The sequence below is a fragment of the Cervus canadensis genome, chromosome 7 (genome assembly GCF_019320065.1).
Source record: "Cervus canadensis isolate Bull #8, Minnesota chromosome 7, ASM1932006v1, whole genome shotgun sequence".
Taxonomy (NCBI): Eukaryota; Metazoa; Chordata; class Mammalia; order Artiodactyla; family Cervidae; genus Cervus; species Cervus canadensis.
The window spans coordinates 32,968,964-32,988,858 of NC_057392.1; the positions used below are offsets into that span (position 1 = coordinate 32,968,964).

Sequence of the window (19,895 nt, forward strand, 5' to 3'; positions counted from 1 at the left end):
TTGGTTTAATGTTAAAAGACTATAGCTAATCATTATGTCTTATAACTTTTTTCTCATACTATCCAACTCTTGTCCACTGCATTCAGCAGAAGGGCCCCCAGGCTTACTCTGAAGTTCACTTCAGTCGCTCAGGCATGTCCGACTCTTTTCACCCCATGGACTGCAGCAGGCCAGGCCTCCCTGTCCATCACCAACTCCTGGAGTCTATGCAAACTCATGTCCACTGAGTCGGTGATGCCATCCAATCATCTCATCCTCTGTCGTCCCCTTCTCCCACCTTCAATTTTTCCCAACATCAGGGTCACTTCCAATGAGTCAGTTCTTCCCATCAGGTGGCCAAAGTGTTGGAGTTTCAGCTTCAACATCAGTCCTTCCGATGAATATGCAGGACTGATTTCCTTTAGGACGGACTGATTGGATCTCCTTGCAGTCCAAGGACTCTCAAGAGTCTTCAACACCATAGTTCAAAAGTATCAATTCTTCGGCTCTCAGCTTTCTTTATAGTCCAGCTCTCACATCCATACATGACTACTGGAAAAACCGTTACCTTGACTAGATGGACCTTTGTTGGCAGAGTAATGTCCCTGCCTTTTTTTTTTTTTTTTTGTCCCTGCTTTTTAATATGCTGTCTCGGTTGGTCATAACTTTTCTTCCAAGGAGTAAGCATCTTTTAATTTCATGGCTGCAGTCACCATCTACAGTGATTTGGGAGCCCAAGAAAATAAAACCTGTCACTGTTTCTGCTTTTTCCCCATCTATTTGCCATGAAGTGATGGGACCGGATTCCATCATCTTAGTTTTTTGAATTCCGAGTTTTAAGCCAGCTTTTTCATTCTCCCCTTTCACCCTCATTAAGAGGCTCTATAGTTCTTCTTCGCTTTCTGCCATAAGCCTGGTGTCATCTGCATATCTGAGGTTATTGATAGTTCTCCCGGCAATCTTGATTCCAGCTTGTGCTTCCTCCAGCCCAGCATTTCTCATGATGTACTCTGCATATAAGTTAAATAAGCAGGGTGACAATATACAGCCTTGACATGCTCCTTTTCCTATTTGGAACCAGTCTGTTGTTCCATGTCCAGTTCTAACTGTTGCTTCCTGACCTGTATACAGATTTCTCAAGAGGCAGGTCAGGTGATCTGGTGTTCCCAACTCTTTAAGAATTTTCCACAGTTTGCTGTGATCCACATAGTCAAAGGCTTTAGTGTAGTCAATAAAGCAGAAGTAGATGTTTTTCTGGAACTCTCTCGCTTTTTTGATGATCCAGCGGATGTTGGCAATTTGATCTCTGGTTCCTCTGCCTTTTCTAAATCCAGCTTGAACATCTGGAAGTTCATGGTTCCTGTACTGTTGAAGCTTGGCTTGGAGAATTTTGAGTATTACTTTACTAGCCTGTGAGATGAGTGCAATTGTGTGATAGTTTGAGCATTCTCTTACTCTTTTTTTTTTTTTTCATTCTCTTACTCTTATGGGTCTCCAATTTTTGTCAGGGTCCACTCTGCTATTTAGCCTTCTATTATTTTTTTTTGAATTTTCATCTTAGTATTTACCCTTTTTTTTTATTATGTTTTATAATTTAAATTTCTTGTTCTCACTATCCTCTTGGATATTATTTAATTCTGAGAACATTAAATCTCATTTTTCATCTTTCTCCTGTCTTTTGCTTGAGCAGTTTTTTACAGATTTGTAATAAGTTTGAAAATGTGAAAATTTTTTCAATTTGAAATTTTTTTTCAAAATTTTTCAGAAAATTCAAAAAAATTTTGATTTTTTTCAGCATTTTTTTTTTCCTTTGGGAGAGTAGGTTATTGCCTCTTTTTCAAGTTACTGGATTTCATCTACAGATCTCAGATTGTACAGTCTAAGTAGCTTCAGTGTATTTCCACAGACTGAATGAGTTTTATTTGTTTGTTTAGCAGTAAATACACACCTTAGAGATAAGAGTTTTCTTCTAGTTATTGTTCAGAGGGGAAAAAGGGCAAAATATTGAACTTCAGTCAGCTTTGCTTTCCTGAATGTCTCATGATGTGCTTCACTTAGGATTTTGTCTCCTATCTCCAGTACCTGTGCCCACTGTTGGAATCGCCCATGTCAGAGTTCCTCCTGTGATAGAGTGTGCTCCTGTTCAATTTTAGTTTCATCCAGGCCAAAAAAAAGAGCTATTCACCTAAATAGTCGGCTATTCTCATTGGTCTTACAACACACTAATTTTTCTGTTAACTGCCTGTGATCCAGTTCTCCAAAGAACATCATTATCCCAGGATTTTTAAAGTTCTTTTCTGGTTAAGATAATCATAATCTGGCTGGACTTTGACATTAGTGTATTTCCATCTGCTTTATATCTTCCAGGAAGTTCATAATTGTCCCGGATTTCAGGTGCTCTTTTACTTTTTCTTTTGTCCTTTTTACTTTTTTTTCATTTGTCCTTTTCAAAGGAGTTTGAGGAGATATGTTTATTCCACTCTCTTCCGTCTTGATTTGTGGCAGTCACATTTCATTTATTATTGACCTAAGATGCCTCTAATCGCATGATGCATTCATTTTGAGTTACTAATTATGTTTTTCTAAGTTACTATTTTTCAGCTTTCTATGAAGTTGACCTCATAGTGTGTGGTTAAATTTGTTACCATTATATTTATTTTCACTCAGCCTGATTCCCATAAAAGAGATAACTTCTTATTTTGTTTTCAGTTCAAAATACTTATAGCAGGCATATTTAGAAATGGTCTTCAAACTTGCTGGCATTTTCATCCAGTCAAATGTTGTTACAAAAGCCTTATTCCTTGCTTTTTCTTTTTTTTTTTTACTGTTTTAAGTAGAGAATTGCCACCAGTTGTCATAAAAGATTTAAGGTTTCCATGTTATCTTTTAGAAGGATTCATTTATAGAGGTACTCAAACTCTGTCATTTTAAAGCATCAGTAACCAACTCAATGGACATGAGTTTGAGCAAGATCTGGGAGATGGTGAAGGACAGGGAAGCCTGGTGTGCTGTAGTCCATGGGGTCGCAAAGAGTGGGACACAACTGAGAGAGTGAACAACAACAAATGAGAAAAGGAGTTTTAATCTGAAAGCTGAGGCTGATCCCATGCAAGGATGATTTTCATACCCTATCTGACTGAAAGTTTTAGATTCTCAAACATATGCCATTTTTAAAAAGAGTAAAGAGAACATCTCTTAATTCCAATATTTAATAAGTCCCCTCCTTAGGAAACCTGTCATTTAGTGCTCAACACAAAGTATACTTGTGAGAATTGAATATTAACGTAATTTATAGAGTTTCTGCAACAGAGAAAAATAAGAACCTATCTTCTGTATTTCCATGGACATTAATGTTCCCTTGTTTTTTGTTTGTTTTTTATTTCAATTGTTTTTTGCCTCTTTATTTTTTTAGTTGAAGGATTCCTTGCTTTTGAGTCGTATCATTCTCTTCCTTTCCTCCTTGTTTTTCTTTATCCCCTGTCTTCATATTTAATCTAATAAATATTTATTCAGTATCTCATAGGGACCAGGTGCTTTGTGTCCCAAGCAATACAAAGGTGGATAAATAAGCCATGATTTTGACCTTGTCTTTGTGTCTGTGCAAATTAAAGTGGGATTGTAGATAGAAAAGTGCTATAAACTCTAAAGTGCTATATAAGGCACCATAGAAGTATAGGTAGATACAGAAGTGATTCCATTTAAATCTGTGGTACAGATTTAATGTTTTAAAATTAGCTCTAAAAGCTTTCTGATTGTTGTCTTAAGTACTGAGTATTAAAGTGGAGATAATTTTGCTATTGCAAAAGAAGTCTCCTCAAAGAAAGAACTGTTTTACTAATGAAATTTTGGTTTAACTTTAAAGCTTCAAACATTCCAGGGAGTTTATTAAGCATTAGCACTCTTTTTTTGTAGTTTGTGTATATGCATATGTGTATGCAAAGATCCAATGAGACATTATGTGTGAAAGTGTTTTAAAAACTGTGAAGTGCTATATAAATGTTAAGGTACTGTTACTGTGAAGGGAGACTATGTCAAGAGTGGAATTTGCATAGGGAGGGTGCAGAGCCAGGCTTCTGTGGCCGTATTGGGACAGGAAAAGACAGTAGAGTAAGTTTAAGCAAAATTATGACTTCCTATATGGTATATTTGGAAGCACACTAGAATGGACCCCATTTCCAAAAATATCTCTTTGTCTGTAAGCTGCTATGGCATTTGAAATTCAGCTAGGGACATTGTTTTTGTTTGTTGCTAATAGTAGTAGTTAATAGCATGCATTTGAAAGTAGTCTTTTTATAATGCAGGGGTTTAATGCTTGAAAGCAGTTTGCTGTATTTTCATTAGTTCATGATAACACATTGAGCTAGGTCTTGGTGGTGGTATTTTTATCTTCATCATCTTTGTCCCTTTTTTATTGATGAGGGAGTAAGGATCATCAGTTGAATAAAGTATTTATCTCATAATCAATGTGTGACAGACTTAACCCAGACCAGTTTGTTCCAACCTATCTTGAAGGTTAAACCCCTGTTTGTTAAGCAACTCTCAGACATAGAGAATTTCAAAGTCTGACAGTCCAGTTTCTTTACAGGGCTCCCATGCATTGGTTGAAGAGGCAAATCTTATGGGTTGGAAACAGTTAGGGAAGGTCATAGACAGTGTTTGATTTTAAGTATTAAATTGCCTGGTAAGAGCTTTACTAATTTGGATAAGGAAGAAATCAGTATGGGTTGGTTTAGGTCAGGAAATACTTTGTTAAGAGGTGGGATTGTCCAGTTACTTTAAAAAGTTAGGTAAAAAAAAGAGTAGAAGGCCATTTCAGGGTAGTAAAACATTATGAGGAAAGCCATCATAACTGAAAGTGATGGTAAAATTAATGACATGATATGTTTTAAGGGAAAATACCAGTAATTTCTGTTATCAAATGTTTTCCCTGAGCCTCACCAGCTGTGGGAACTTGAACCCTCTTTTGCCAGCTGGAGTCTCCCAGGGAGGCACCCCCATGCCTTTTCTCGGCTGTCATCACCTACCCTGGTACCCGCTTACGAGCTGCTGCCTGACCTCCTGCAGTTCCCAGGCTGTGTGTTCCATCCTCCTTTGGTTGTGAAGGGAAGCCTCTCCCACCATATTCTGCCTTTTCAGAAGGACTCCCACAGGAGGACTTGGCCCTGGCCATGTAGGCTTTACCCCCCTTGATTCCCCTTCTTCCAGGCACGTTGGAGCTGACAAAGTAGATGCATCAGAAATGGGTTCATCTCTCATCTGTTCTCCATCCCCAGCAGAGACCCTCTCTGGACGTTTGCTCTGTTGTCTGACAGCGGACTTCCCCGGTGGCTCAGACTGTAAAGCGTCTGCCTACAACGTGGGAGACCCAAGTTCAGTCCCTGGGTTGGGAAGATCTCCTGGAGAAGGAAATGGCAACCCACTCCAGTATTCTTGCCTGGAAAATCCCATGGATGGAGGAGCCTGCAGTCCATGGGGTTGCAAAGAGTCAGACACGACTAAATGACTTCACTTCACTTCACTTGACAGAGGAGCATCTGTGACCCTCTTTGTATTGGTACAGTTCATCATAGGGGTACGATGCAGTGTTTTGCCTTGCACTACAAAAGTGAAAGGGAGAGATATTCCATCTGCCTGATAATTCCCCAGGAGCCAAAGCATAGCATGTAACCCAAGCTCAGCCAATCAGATATTGCAGTCTGAGACCCTGATTCTAGAGCAAGAGATCCAGGAGAGAAGAGTGAGTTAGGAACCATGATGACTATGAAAGTGTTCATTTCTCAGCTGTGTCCAACCCTCTGTGACCCCATGGACTGCAGCCCATTAGGTGCCTCTGTCCAGGGCATTCTCCAGGCAAGAATACTAGAATGGGTTGTCATTGCCTTCTCCAGGGGATCTTCCCGACCCAGGGATCGAACCCGGGTCTCCTGCATTACAGGCAGATTCTTTGCCATCTGAGCCTCCAGGGAAGCCCATGATGACTATAACGAGGTTCAGTATTGGTGCCCGTGGCTTATAGCAGTGGTGATACCTTTGCAGAAGCACCAATCTTATAATCACCTCCTTGGTCCTCCAGTTCTGATATTCCCTGAGTCCTCTTCTTTCAGTTTGCATCTTTCCCTTGCCTTCTTGCAGATTCCACCACACCTGATATCTTTCTAGCAAATGTTAGAAAGATAGAAAGTTAGAGAATGTTCATTTGCTTTAAAAAAACATTTAGCTCAAGCTAGTTTATTATTATTTTTGCAACAATGCACTCTGACTCAAAGCAAAAGACACCGTTGCAGATTTGGCTTATTGGACCATGCTGACTTTTCTTTTCTTGTGCCAGATTCTCCCTAGGAGACCCCAAGTCAGCCCTTCATTTTGCTGTCATCTTCCTCTTCCCGCAGAAGTGGTATGCTTGCAAATACCTAAACCTCATGAATACCAGCTCTACTTCTTTTATGAATTTTCCAGCTCACATGTATATTGAGAAGATGATTAGGTACTATTTAAGTCGCGAGGAGAGGGAAAGGACTACCTAATTCCATGTGTTAGGAATTTTGGATTCCTGTTCTGGTCCAGTTATCACCAATATTCTCAGTTAATGCTCATACCAGTGTCATCAGATGGACACAGTGGAAGACTTTGAAATGAAAAAAAAAAAAAAAATTTACTGAATTTCTTCAGTAGAGAACTAAGAAAACTTAAGTAATACATCCCTCCTGGTTATCTGATTATTTTCAGATAATGGTCTTTGAGCCATCTTTAATTACAACTAATTACTAATTTAATTATAACTAATTACAACTTTGAGCCATCTTTAATCTACAACTCTGTAAATTGTAGATAACTAATAGAAATGCAAATGATTCTTGTCTATAGATGTACAAATACATTATTCCCTGGTGAGCTAAAATTGGCTTCCTTTGCCCACTATCGAAGAATCCAGGTTTTTGTTCTATTTATAAGTTTATTTTAGCATTTTTTGCTGCTTTTGTTTATGGTTCTTTGAGCTAGTTTTAACATCTGACTGTTTGTCTCATCAATTAATAAATTAAATATTGTCTTGGACACCTGCATACTGTAAATTCACATGACAGATTTTATCTTGTAAAATAGTGATCCTTTAACAATCTCAATTTATGAACTAGGAAATATTACACTTTTGGCCCCTAGTGGTAATGAATGGCAGGGGTAAAATTTAAGACCAGATTTTCCAACTTCAAATTCAACATTCTTTTTACAAGAAGGAAGGGAGAAGTAAAACAAGCATCCTATCACTTCTGCCCCTGTAAATTTAGTGTTTTCATGAGCTTCCTGCTTCCAGTGTCTTTATCCTTTATTTTGCTTTACAAACTACTGACAATTATTACTCTGAAGCGCTGCTTTATTCCTTTCTCTTTGGCCATTTCTCTCAATGGCTTCTGGGGTCAGTTAGAATGTTTTGAGCTATGGATTTTGGAATTTAATCCTCCCCATTCTAAGAACTGATACATTGGGAAAAACCCTGATAATTGGAAACACTGAAGGCAAAAGGAGAAGGGGACCACATAGGATGATGAGGTAGTTAGATAGTACCACTGCCTCAGTAGACTTGAATCTGAGCAAATTCTGAGAGACAGTGAAGCACAGGAGAGCCTGGCCGTGCTGCAGTCTATGGAGTTGCAGAGTCAGACACAATTTAGCGACTAACAGCATCATCTTGCTCACGTATCCTCCAATATTATCTTACAGGCAACATGCCTTGTATTTACTCATCTTTGTTTCCTCTGTTGTGAGACCTTCCCCGAAATCCAGTAAACCCTAAAAAGTCACTTCCGATCAAAGTTCACGTCTCCTGTGAAGTTTTCCTGAATCTGTCTGTCATGGAGTCATGGTCCTCACCTCTAAAGTTACATTAAGAGCATGTGTCCATCCAGCCATTTGACAGTCAGTCTTGCGGTTGTTTGGGGGCATGTAGGCATTTACGCATCATGATTTTAGAGGCAGTATGGGGCAGTAAGTAAGAATATAGGCTTTAGAGTGAGGCTGCCAGATTCCACATTTCGGCTCTGCCGCTTCCTCCTTCTGCAACCTCAGGAAAGCCATATAACTTCTCAGCGGTTTGGCTTCTTTACTTCTAAGAGGATAATGAGATTTCCTAACTAGATTATTGTGATGATTACCTGCACTAGTATATGTTGAGCACTTAAATGAATACTTCTGGTCCAAAACAAGTGTTGTATAAAACTCTAAGGTAATTATTGACATTATTACTGTTTTACTCATTCTTGACCTATTTCCCGGGTGGAATTTACAGTTATTTGAGGACAGAGAAAATGTTTTTCAGAAACTGTTTTATAGTGCTTGTCACAAATTTGATGCTTGGTGTAGGGGAAGCTGTCAGAGGTTTTTATGGGGTTTTATGTGTCAAAGACAGTGTTTAGACACCATGCAGCAAGGTATTAGAAAAGTTATTGAATCAGCCATTAATTCAGTAATTCCAAACAGGTGATAGCTTTTTATTAATTTCTAATTAATAAATGTTTTTTCAGTATTCACCATGTTCCAGACATAGAGATCAATCATAGAGATTCAGAGCAAACAAGTAACCCTTCCAGTCTGTAAGGCACTTAGCATCCGTATAGGAAAATTAGTAAGTACATGAACATGAAGTCTTATTTCCACACTGTATAAAGTTTTGCTGACCAGGGTTCTTGGCCTTTCCCAATCATCAGAAAGTTTTTTTTTTTTTTGTATTGGTTGGAGGCTAATTACTTTACAATGTTGTAGTGGTTTTTGCCATACATTGACATGAATCAGCCATGGATTTACATGTATTCCCCATCCCGATCCCCCCTTCCACCTCCCTCCCCACCCCACCAATCATCAGAAAGTTTTAAGAGGCCAGATAAGAAATTCAGGCAAGGCTTTATTGGGCCTTGCTGCAGTAAGGGTTCTGTTTCTTGCTTCCCAAGGGGGAGGCGAGCTAGTTCCTTACAAGGGCTGAGTGTAGGGGTGTTTCTGGGGGTCAGGCTGAGGGGGGCGCAGCCTGAGGTGATCTGCCTACCCCTTAGATGGTGCTGAGTGTGGGAGGCAGGCACAGTACCCTGCTCGTTTTTCCTCCCGCACCGCAGAAGTGTCCAGTAAGTTTTTCAGTGCTTTTGTATCTTGTCCATAATGTGTCCCAGCTGCACATGTACGCAGTTATTTTTAGTCCCTTACGGTCTGTTTGTATTCTGCTGCTCCAAGAGATGTTCGTGCATGTGCAAGCACTGCAGCAAAGGGCCCGGGCCCCAGCCCGTCTCAGTAGGGTATGTATAAGCGCAGGAGACAGTGGGAAACAAGGGCAGGGACAGAACTGGTTTCTTCAAGGAGGTGATTCTTGAGTCAACCCGAAATAGAAGGCCTTGGAAGGTAAAGGTGTGGGAGTGTTCTAGCAAGTAGGGCACATCTGTAGAGGCCAGACCAACGTGGTAGTCTACAGAACTGCAAGAGGGTAAGTCTTGACTATGGCACAAATAAAGCTGGAGAAGTGATAGGGCTCCATGCCCATAGAAATAGTGTAGACCTTTTCCAGTAGCCAACAGAGAACGTGTGGAGAGCTGAGTCTCTATAATAAATCATCAGGAAGATTTTTAAACCATTGTGATTCTACATTATGCTTTATTTTAATATTACAGAAGTAAAGAAGCATTGTATGCACACAGTCAGCATACTAGTGACCCCACAACACAGAGCACCCGAACAATAATAGCAACTAGTGCTAATCCCCACTCACCAGTGGTGTCTTCATTGTATTCTTAACAGGGAAATACACCATGCTTTTCTAGGGTAGCTCCCAGAATGTAGAATCCCAAGTTGTTTTTAAGATAAATTAGCTGTATCATTAAGAATGAGGGCTCTGCAGAAATGAGACATGTTTCAGAAAATATAGAAGAGAGAGATAGGATGAGAGGAGTCCCCAGCAAGGCCACTACTTGGAAGAGCCCAAAGTCGTTATCAAGCCTGTAACTGCTCGCCCCCATGACAGGCCGGTGGACCTAGGGATGTGTTGGGGCAAGGAACAGTGACTTTATTTGGAAAGCCAGCAGACCAAGAATGTAGCATTCTGAAGAACCATCTTGCCTGAGTTAGAATTTAGGCTTCCCTTATACTCAAAGGAAATGGCAACCCACTCCAGTGTTCTTGCCTGGAGAATCCCAGGGATGGGGTCGCACAGAGTCAGACACAACTGAAGTGACTTAGCAGTAGCAGTATACTCAAAGGGCAGGAGTTTTTGCAAACAGAAGTTCTTAGAGCTGTCCTTGTAGGTCTGTTCATAATGTTCCTGTAAAACTCAAACAAAACAATTGTTATTTTCTGTTATGCAACTTTTTATCTCTGTATGAATGGAAATGTGCTATTTTTATCTTTGAGAATAGCCCTTGATAATGGCCTATTCTGTATATTTCAGGCTATAGGCAACATTCTTAACTTGTAGCAAATGCAGTTGCGTACAGAGGTTAAAGTTAAATAAATAGATCCAATATGGAATCAGATTTGTTCTTCCCTATTTGCAAAGTCACCAGAACCTCAAAGCAATGGCTGGTGGCAGATGATCATGTAATGAAGACTCACTGACTGACCAACAGTTGCCTATTATTGGCCTCATGATTATGGCAGAAAATTATAAAATGGGAAATGCTGTGGGAAGGGAAAGTTGACATTTTGAAAGCTGTTTTCATTCCTCTCTCAAATATTTAACTTCTACCGTGCTGCGTGTTCTTGCATGCATTGTCTTGTGTTGTCCTACTAATGTATTAAGTCTGATAGTTGTTCATCACTAATCAGGTTGAAATAAATCATGTTATGTGTTGAACCGAGCTAAATTCGACCCTCTCTTTATTCATCTGACAGGGTGGTTTTAGAACAGTAAGTTCTACAAATGTCAGCACACAAACAAACCTTCATTATAGAAGCGATTCGCTAATATTGCATAAATCATGATGAGAAACAAAGGATACCGCATCCTAAGAGGCAAACTTTTCAATCATCTGACAAAAGAATATGCCCTCAAATTTGTAAATATGTATTCGCAGCTTGCAATGTTAAAAGTTCTTGTAGCTGCTAGATAGAAATTGTTATTCGTACGATTCATGCAGAAGTGCGCTTAAGTCATTAGTTTCTGGAAACAGTTCACGTGTATATATTATGTATTTATAAATGTACATAAAATTTAAAAATTATGTTCATAAATATATATATGTATTTGAATCCCTCAATAATGAATACCGATAGTTTCTAACTCTCAGGAACTGTCTCTTATCCTCATAAAAAAGTCTGTATTCAGCAAAATATGCAAGTCAGTGAGAGTCTTACTGACAAACAGCAGAGGTGGTGATAGGCAAAGTACTGTGTGATGTAGTAGTACTGTTTCTATTTAAAAAGTGAGTAGTCAGGCTTCCCTGGTGACTGACTGCCAATAGGTTCGAGCCCTGATCTGGGAGGATCCCACGTGCTGCAGAGCAGCTGAGCCCGCGCGCCACAAGTATCGATCGGCCTGGGCTCTAGCGCCCAGAGACCGCTACTGCTGAGTCCACGGGCCACAACTAGGGAGCCTGCCAGCCACGCTTCACGGTGAGAGAAGTCACTGCCGTGAGAAGCCGGAGCACAGCTAGAGAGGAGCCGCTGCTCACGGCAACCGGAGAAGAGCCAGCGCAGCAACAAAGGCCCAGCACAGCCAAAATCAACCAATCAATCAATATATCAATCAAGTTTTAAAAAATGAGTAGTCCTGTCTATTCCGATGAGTTTGGTTTTATTCAGCTAATTTCAGGAGTGTTGTTGTTCAGATGCCAAGTCACGTCCAGCTCTTTGCGACCTCCTGGACTGCGGCACGCCAGGCCTCCCTGTCCCTCACTATCTCCCGGAATTTGCCCAACTTAATGGCCATTGAATCCGTGATGCCACCCAACCATCTCATCCTCTGTCACTGTCTTCTCCTTCTGCCTTCAGTCTTTCTCAGCATCAAGGTTTTTTCCAATGAATTGGCCATTTGCGTCAGGTGGCCATAGTATTGGAGCTTCAACTTCAATATCAGTCTTTCCAGTGAATATTCAGGGCTGATTTCATGATCTAGTGCCACAGTTAATAATGAAGGAGTTCAAAGTAGGATCTCTTAAAAAAACTATTTTACCAAAAACTCTCATGTGATATGAATACTTTATATATATTTTTACTGTGGAACTGAGGAATATAATATCAATGCATTACTAAGGCTTCTTATTTTTTTAACAGCTGGTTAATCAAATTATTCCTTACATTTTCCCAGAAACTAATTTGAAACCTCTTTCAGAGATACAAGTAAATGATTAAAAATAAAATCAGTTCCCCAGACTCATTCGTGGTTGCCTGGGGGGATCGGAGGAGGAGAGGGATGGACTGGGAATTTGGGGTTACTGGATACAGACTCTTACATATAGGGTGGGTAAGTGACAGAATCATAGCATAGCACAGGGAACTATCTAATCTCCTGTGATAAATGATAATAAAAAAGAATATATATTAAAAATGTATATATGTATAAAATTGAGTCACTTTGCTCTTCAGCAGAAATTAGCACATTATAAATCACCTATACTTCAATAAAGTAATATAAAATCAGTTTCCACATTAAAATAAAAACTAAACCAAAAAATGGGTGAAATAAATAAAAGAAAATAACATTAAGCCCCAAGGATCAGCTTGACAGAAAAGACCATCTTGAGAATTTGATAAATGTGGTTCAAAATTATATCCAGATCATATATTAAGCACAAATAACTTGTAGGTTTTAATTTTTTTAGATATTTATTTCTAAATATGATTTAGGAATAATTAATAATAACCTATTTAATGAATAAACTTTACTAAAATCTTATATTCTGAAAAAAATTGCGTGTCTTAAAATTTACTGAAAATCTAAACAATATGACACCCAAGGAAAGTTACAAGTTTTTATTACACAGACAGTTGAGTTTCCCACTTCGTTTCCTTTCTGGAAGAATGATTAAATGGGGAGGTATAATCAGTGTTTGAAACTCCAATACTTTGGCCATCTGATGTGGTGAGCTGACTCATTGGAAAAGACCCTGATGCTGGGAAAGATTGAGGGCAGGAGGAGAAGGGGACGACAGAGGATGAGATGGTTGGATGGCATCACCGACACAATGGAAATGGGTTTGTGTGGACTCCAGGAGTTGGTGATGGACAGGGAGGCCTGGTGTGCTGCAGTTCATGGGGTCGCAAAGAGTTGGACCTGACTGAGTGACTGAACTGAACTGAACTGAATCAGTGTTATACTTAGTTAGTGATCCTTTTCAGTTTTGCTTACGGTTTTTAAGCTTTTAAAGTAATATCAGTTCAGCTTCATCTTTATCAACTGGTTATTTTTATAGGTTTGATTTAACCCTGCAGTATGTACTAATGTTGGGCTTCCCTGGTGGTTCAGCTGGTAAAGAATCCGCCTGCAGTGCAGGAGCCCCTGGTTCAATTCCTGGGTCGGGAAGATCCCCTGGAGAAGGGACAGGCTACCCACTCCAGTATTCTTGGGCTTCCCTGGTGGCTCAGCTGGTAAAGAATCCACCTGCAATGTGGGAGACCTGGGTTCAATCCCAGGGCATGCAACCCACTCCAGTATTCTTGCCTGGAGGATCCCATGGACAGAGGCGCCTGGCGGGCTACGGTTCATGGGTGGCAGAGAGTCAGACAGGACTAAGCGACCAAGCACAGCACAGCATGCACGTAATGTTACTCTCTAGAAACAGTAGTTTGGCGTTTTGTGAAGAGGCAGTGACTGAGCGGTTCCGCCTGTGTTGAAGACCTCTAGCAGCCGTCGACTTCTCCATGTAGAACCCGGGAGCAGGAGATTCAGAATCGAGTCTCTCCTCCTTCCCCACTCCTGGTTACAAGTCACTTGAAATAGGTAAGTTAGTAGAACTTGCTTGAGGGTGGCAAGGCAAGCCCCATCCCTACTCATTGGAACTCAGCTTTGGTATTTATCCTCCCTTCCCCACCCTTCCAGAACCCACACATTCCCATTCCAAAACTGATTTTGAAGACGTTTTTTAACATAATGTTGCAACTTGGTGAGCACCGTGGCAGCTTTACAGTGAGATTTGTCTTGACCTTCAGCTACATTTTCCAGCTTTGTGAGGCACCTTGTCATCAAAGACAACAGCCAGCAGTTTGACCCACAAGACAGCAGACGCTGTTCCGTGAGCTCTCGTGTATTCATGGGATTCTCAGTACTCTGTGGTCAAGGAATCTGATGTGGAGGCAGTCTTCTCAGAATATGGCAAACCCGGTCTTCTCTGTTCATAAGGGCTTTGCCTTCATTGAGTGTGTTAATGAGAGACATGTCCACGCTGCTGTGGCAGGAGTGGATGGCAGAACGACAGCTGGTTTTAGATTCTATCCTGGCTACAGAGCCAGAAGCAAACCCAGGAAAAGCCGGTGTGAAATAACATGCAGCGGAGATGCAGCTCCTCTTCTGACTTGGACTGTGACTGTCATGGGCTTACAATGACGGGCGGTACCGTTATCTAGCAGAGATTCCTTCTCCTCCTGTTCCTCCCGCTGTAGTGCCCTCAGAACGCCAGCATGCATCAAGAAACACCTCACGAAGGGGCACAAGCCGCTTCGATTCTAAGAGCATCCAGTGGGGATCTTCTTCTAAGTCTGGAAAGTGGAAAGCAGATGACCGTCAGACCCGGAAGATGGAGTTGACCCAGATGAAACAAAAAGTGGATTCTCTGCTGGAAAGCCTAGAAAAAACTGAAAAGGAACGGAGCAGACAGGGAGTAGAGATGAAGGATGCAGCGTCAGAAGGGGGGCAGAGCAGCAGAAGAGAGATGAGACTCATGTGAAGGTGCAGTCTGAAGATGACTCTGCGGAGGAGGGGGGACCACTGGGTGATGATGGTGATGACGACTGAGTGGTGACCACTGGAGGTGACCACGGATGATGGAAAGAGGCTGGAAAGTGGAGAAGGACCATGGAGAGAGCGTTAGCGGCAAGAACGACTCTTAGGCACATAGTGGAGTTTGGAAACCTTGTCCCGTTTTTCTTTACTAGGCGCTTGTCTAAGAACAACATTTTCACCAGATCCTCTTTCATAGCACTTTCAGAACACGCCTCTCCCATAGCACTTTCAGAACACGCTCACTGTTCTCCCCATACTAGTCCTCCCATGTCCATCAATTCATACTGCCCTGAACCTGGCCCCATTTCCATTTCCTTTCGTGCTCCTAGTAGTTACACTAAGTCTTAACCGGTAATTTTTGCTTTGAATTTTGATACCTCTTTATGACTTAACAGTGAAAAGGATATATGGATTTTATCAACTGTCTCCCAGATAACCTCCTATTATGCAGGGAGTGCAGTTCTTTCCGTTTGTACAGTAGCTCAGTAGTTGCCTCCCTAACTACAGAGATAATCTCCTTAGTTGATTAGCACCTCAGAGTGGCTTTGAGTTAGAGGTGTGTGTGTCAACCTCATGTAATAGTGCTCTGTGGCCTTGCTCACCACAGATGGAACAGTGTGTTTTTTCAGATGCACCCTCTAGAAAAATAAACAGTGTAATGGACTTAAGATTTGTTTTCTAAAATTGATACTGTGCATTATTTTTGTGAACAGACTCATGTTTGGGACATGTTTTTTTTCCTCTCACAATACACAAGTCCTTATTAAACCAGGAATTGGGAGAAAAACAAAACAAAAAACAAACAGTAGTTTGCCCTTTAAATTAAAAACAAAAACAAACAATAAACAAACAACTTTGAGAAGTTACTTTCCCAAACCATTAACTTGCACATTGAAATTTCATTGTTGAAATTCTTTCCCTAAAATTGTGCTGTTTAATCAACTTTTTTACCCTCAGGTTACACTCAGTAGGACTTCCCTATAGCTCAAACGGTAAAGAATCTGCCTGTGATGCAGGAGACCAGGGTTTGATCCCTACGTCCAAAAGATCCCCTGGAGAAGGGAATGGCAACCCACTCCAGTATTCTTGCCTGGAGAACTCCATGGACAGAGAAGCCTGGTGGGCTACAGTCCATGGGGTGGCAAACAGTAGGACACAGCTGAATGACTAACACATGCAGACAATAGGTGTCTAGAATAGCTTCAAGAATGTAAGCAAAAGTATAATATAATTAGCAATTATTCTCCTAAAAATGTATATTACACACTCAGGTGCTGCCAACAATATTTTTATTACAGTGCATTTAATTCCTCTCCAGTTCTTTGTTTCCATCTAATTAGTTTTCAACATTTAAAATTCCACAAATATTGTTTAAGGGCCAATTACGTTCCATTGTGTTATTTAATCTTAAATTCTCTCCTCTGAGGATATTAGCATGTTTGTTTTGCAGATAAGAAAATTAGCAATGTTAAATGATTGTTACCTAAGTGACAGGGAGGTAAAGGTAATTGAATGTAAAGTTTTCAACACTTGTAGCTTGGTTGGTAAAGAATCTGCCTGCAGTGCAGGAGACTGGGTTTGATCTCTGGGTCGGGAAGATCCCCTGGAGAAGGAATGGCAACCCACTCCAGTATCCTTGCCTGGAAAAATCTCATGGACAGAGGAGCCTGGTGGGCTACAGTCCATGGAGGTCGCAAAGAGTTGGGCACGACAGCGTCTAACATTTCACTTCACACTTCAATATAGCATCCCACCAACGGCTACAGTTAGCACAATTCCTCATAGTTTGTCCTTAGTGGACACTGTTCAATTCAATCTCAGTCAATTCAAATCTCAATTTTTATGTCAACACTCCTAGGCCACACACCTTAATTTAATCTGTTCGGGCCTTGAAGAGCTGTGCCCCCTAATACTATCTATTTAGTTCTCAGTACAAGACAGAATAAGTCCAGGATGTCTGAACTCGCCCACATCAAAACACGTTTCTTCTCACTAGGCTCCATTCTATTTTCCCTTTAAATGCTTCACTTAGATTGTTACTTGGGATAACAAATTGATTGCTTTTACACAAGGCCATTGGATGTTAATTTATGTTTCCGGGAAAACAATTCATTAAAATTCCTTTCTTTTCTAAAACAAAATGAACTAGGAGGTCAATCCTTAGGGTTTGATGGATGGATGCAGCAGTAATTTTAAAGATAAAAACTGACAATATCAATTTCATTAACATATCTCCTGTGCCAAATTAGTAAGTTAAGATAATTGGGTAAGAAGGAAAAAATGTCTTTCTTGAGTCAGAGGTGGAAGTGCAGGCAGGCTTCCTGAGAAGGGCGACCGTATGTCCAGTTTCTGCCCAGGGCAGTCCCGGCTTATGCCTGTTGTCCCGTCACTCGTTCTAGTTTAACATCTATCCAGAGTTTTTAAGGACATGATTTTATTATTTATTTTATGAAGATGAGCTGGGTTGTGTTTGATGGATTTTTGCTTTGCTTGTAGCTTCTGCCATAATCTGGTCTGTAGTTTGTGAGGCCCAGATGCAATGAAGCACCGGGTACAATGAAACTTCTGGTTAAAGGTGAAAGACAATGACCAGCCTATCTCTCTATTCCTAATACTTCCCAGCTTCAGCTTCTCTTCAAAGCCTGCATGTATTGTGCTTGCTAAAACAGAAAGCTCTCTGACCTCAAGACTAGGTACAGCTAACTCCTTCTCTGACAGATTCACAAAGCTGCCAGGTCACAGGAAATGGGGGAAGTTTTGTCTGTGGTTTGGTAAATGTGTACTGAAAACAGAGGGTGAGTAATCAAATTCCTAGAGAGTAGTATATAGTATTTTTGTCATTTATTGGATGGTTTGTGTATGTATGCATACAACTGTTTGCGTGGCTCAGAAAAGCTTTTTTATTTTGGAATTAAGCCCCTTTTACCATCAGTAACAGAAGAAAATATGAAATGATTGTTTAATGAGATGTTAGGTACCAGATTTGCAGTTCTTTTAAATATGTAACTTGTACAAAGAGTTTGTTGATATTTCCAGTCCATTAATGGAGACTGTATATGTGTCACTAACCACAGGACCACCAGAAGATGCGAATTTGCTGAAGTACTAGAGTCCTTTTCAAATTCTGTTTGCTTCAAAATTAGTTAGAAATCTAGAATCAAAGTAATCAAAAGAATGGAGTGGTGAAAATATTCATGTTTTGAAAAGGTGACAAACTAATTATTGCAGATAATACTTGCAAACAGGAATATATTGAATTAGATCCTCACAAAAGGAAAAACTAAACAAATGGCAGAGTTCAACTGGTATAAAAGAATTAACTTTGGAATTTCGTAATTGCATTTTGAAATATCTTTAATTATGGGAAATTATTTCCTTGGCACTCCTCCTTGATTGAATATATTTATGTATTTTGAAGTACTTAAATTTTTCTATACATTCAAAAGAATCATAATGTATTATATGTATTATAATGATGTATTATATAAAAATGTCTGGCACAGACATATTTTATATAAATGAAGGCATAAACCCCCAATAGCTATAAGAATGTTTACATGTTTCAATTTAAAAATATTAAAATCAAGAATATACTTCATGTAGCATGATTTGCTTTTACTTTACCAGGTATGTTAGCACTTACAGTGATAATTTTTTCACTTAAAAATTTAGTGGTGTACCTAATTATTAGATGAATGCAGATCAAAACTACACCCGGACATTACCTCACACTGGTCAGAATGGCCACCATAGAAAGTCTAAATAACAAATGCTGGAGAGGATGTGGAGAAAAGGAAAAACTTCTACACTGTTGGTGGGAATATAAGTTAGTGCAGCCAGTATGGAAAGCAATATGGAGGTTTCTCAGAAAACTAAGACTAGAATTTCCATGTGATCCAGCAATCCCACTCCTGGGCATATACCTGGACAAAAGTATAATTCAAAAAGAAACACGCACCTGTAGGCTCATAGCAGCCCTATTCACAATGGCCAAAACATGGAATCAACCGAAATGTCCATGAAAGTGAAAGTCGCTCCATTGTGTCCAACTCTTTGCGACCCCATGGCCTATACAGTCCACGGAATTCTCCAGACCAGAATACTGGAGTGGATAGCCTTTCTCTTCTCCAGGGGATCTTCCCAACCCAGGGATCGAACCCAGGTCTCCCGCATTGCAGGTGGATTCTTTACCAGCTGAGCCACAAAGGAAGCCCTAGTGTCAATAGACAGATGAGTGGATAAAAAAGATGTGGTGCATGTATACAATGGAATATTACTCAGCCATGAGAAAGAATGATTTAATGCCATCTGCAGCAACATGGATATAGCTAGAGAGTATCATACTGCGTGAAGTAAGTCTGAAAGAGAAAGACAGGTACCACATGACATCACTTAGATGTGATACCTAAAATATGACACAAGTGAGCCTATGTGCAAAGTGGAAACAGAATCACAGGCATACAGATCAGACTTGTAGTTGCTAAGCAGGGACAGGGGAAGGGAGAGGGATGCACTGGGAATTTGGGATTGGTAGATACAAACTATTAATGCTACACTTAGAGTGGGCAGACAACAAGGCCCTACTGTATAGTGCATGGAGCTATATCCAATCTCTTGGGATAAACCATAATGGAAAAGAATATTAAAAAAAAAGAATGTATATAAATAAATATATATATATGTAAAACAGTCACTTTGCTATACAGCAGAGATTATAGCACTATAAATCAAATATACTTCAATAAAAAAATTATGGTGTAACAAAAAAGAGCCAACTGAAATGTCCATGATTTTTATGTATTATTTATAAACTTCACCTTGGAAGGTGTCTGCAGGTAATTTTACAGAAAAAAAAAAAATAGGACCATATAGAAAAGTGCATTTTCCAAATAATACTATGGATTAGAATCTGTTTAAAGTTCCTAAATATGTGCATAAATGGTTTTCTGCTTATGTTGTTTCTAAACGTATTTCTCTTGGTAAGATTTTATAGAGCTTTACAAGGCTTAAA

General features: G+C 40.0%; 1 protein-coding gene and 1 pseudogene across 1 annotated transcript in view; both read left to right on the top strand.

Moving 5' to 3' along the window:
• Nucleotides 1-19,895, top strand: part of KCNH8 (potassium voltage-gated channel subfamily H member 8) — a 445,720-nt gene that overhangs the window by 65,068 nt on the left and 360,757 nt on the right. The window lies entirely within an intron of this gene.
• Nucleotides 7,935-14,896, top strand: LOC122445119 (annotated as a pseudogene).